A 2,270-nucleotide genomic window follows, 5' to 3' on the forward strand; every position below is an offset into this window, starting at 1 on the left:
AAAAATTTGCACTAAGTGCTCAACTCGGCGAGAAAAGCACTTTTGTGCAAAAAGTGACAATGTTAAAAAGTTGAGTAAAATATGTAGAGAGAGAGGAAGAGGGAGGGGGAGAGAGAGAGGGAGAGAGAGAGAGAAACTTTTAATCAACTCTCCGATTTTGGGGGCTTTGCGTGCTATACGCTAAACCTCCAAAAACGGAGTTTTGAATAAAAGTTTGAAAACTCCGATTTTCGGAGATTTTGCATAGTAGACGCCAAGTTTTCAAACTTTTATTCAAACCTCCAATTTCGGAGTTTCTGTGTACTACTAATTAAACAAGGTCTCTATATATAGAGGGAGCAAAACTTTTAATCAACCCTCCGAATTCGGAGGTATTGTGTACTTAACTATACGCCAAACCTCCAAAATCGGAGTTTTTATACTTTTATTCAAACCTCCAATGTTGGAGGTTTTGCGTACTATAGATAATATAAAAGCAAATGGATCCACTGTCCTCAACTTGTCTCTGGAACATCACTGCCAGCTATTACGGATACTATTGCTCTACAGAGCCCTGTTCAGGGCCGTAGACACGAGAATTGAAGTGGTGAGGTTACAAGCAAACCTAGTACTAAGACTGGGGACCTGGGGGGCCACCAAGGGTTCCCGGCCGGGGTTCAGGGGCCGGAGGCCCCGGAAAACTGTGCTATTTATGCATTTTCAAGACCGATTTTAATGATGTTCTGCAGTAGTAATGTAATACAATAGTTTACAAATGTTTTTTTTAAATAAAAATATATTTTAAACTACCATCAGGGCTATGAAGCAAAACAATAAAAACACTTTGAATTCAAACCAGGCAGGTTCATTCTAGAGAAAGATTGTTACTCATAACATCGTTGTTATTTTCGTATTTTGCCTTTTGATATTGACAAATATATGAACTACCTATGAACGAAAAATAATATTGCTAATACTACTGTACACTTTCAATTAATACACGTATTTAAGAGATACTGTATTTATTCATAGAAAATAATGTTGCATACTAAAATATATATACAGGTAAAGGCATATAGTTGTTTCTTGTCAGTTGAAATTTTCTTTCTCTATGGCAGAAGCAATTTAGTGAAGAAATGAATAAGTCCCAGGCAAGTGTATAAGGGAAAATTTGTCCTGAATTTCTGCAAAAGCTCACTGTGGGTAGTTTGACCTACTTGATTTGGATTAAAGCAAAGCCCTGACACTGGATTTAAAAGAATGCCTCCTAGTTTCTTAATCAATTATTATAAATCTTATACTAAAAAGAAGAAAATAATGTAAATTATCATTAACCGTTCACCGCAGGTACCTGATTGATGTCAAGAGGGAATATGTTGACCCTAAACAAACAGGTGGAATTTAGGACGACAACGGATAGGCAGTTAAGATGCAAACAAACTTTCAGTCACTGAAACATTATATGCGCACACCGCCTCCATTTGCAGTACACCATAAACCTGGAAGCCCAATATGCCTAGCAAGAGCGCCAAACTAATACGTCCATACGACACTGGAATCCAGGACACTTATTTCTGCTTCAAAATGAAACCCAAGCGCGCAGGGAAGTGGTGCTCTCAGTTTTAAATCAGGCAGCTCATCACGCCAACCTGGACTCAAAGCGGCTCAACACCCATATTTTCAGAGTAGGACGTGCCACTGACTTGCATAAACTTGGACGATACATCTAATACACCATTGTGAACAGGGTGTTGGCTCGTCGGTATCTTGAACGCATGATGGGCGCTTAAGTTGCATGTCTCTCAACTAGTTGTTTAACGTGTGACTGTGCTTCCTACTTTGTACAGGTGCCAGCACATGTTGCCTCCAACCCCACCCCCACCTTTCGAATTTTCCTCTGCATTTTGAACAATAAGTATTAGAAGACTAAATGCAGACTGAAAGTCAGCACATGTTGCTCTAGAGCTGGTTTCTAATGATGCATACATCACTAAGACAACTTCACTTCACTTGATGCTAATATCTTTCATTGTTTTTGTCATGATGAAGGTTTAGCAAATTGCTGATGTGATAAAGGTTCAGCAAATTGCTGGCTCAAGTTGCTCGTAAACTCCGGAGTTTTAAGATTACGGTGAAGGTTCAGAATAGCTGCCTCAATCTGCTTGTAAACTCTGAAAAAAAAACCCATCACAATGAAGGACCAGCGTAGGGCTGCCTTGCTGCTTACTATTTAAGACAAAACGTAGACTGGAAGTCAGCACATGCTGCTCAAGTGCTGGTTTCTAATGATA

Source organism: Anneissia japonica, unplaced genomic scaffold (genome assembly GCF_011630105.1).
Source record: "Anneissia japonica isolate Jap-2015-1 unplaced genomic scaffold, ASM1163010v1 scaffold287715_len1027211_cov185, whole genome shotgun sequence".
Lineage (NCBI taxonomy): Eukaryota > Metazoa > Echinodermata > Crinoidea > Comatulida > Comatulidae > Anneissia > Anneissia japonica.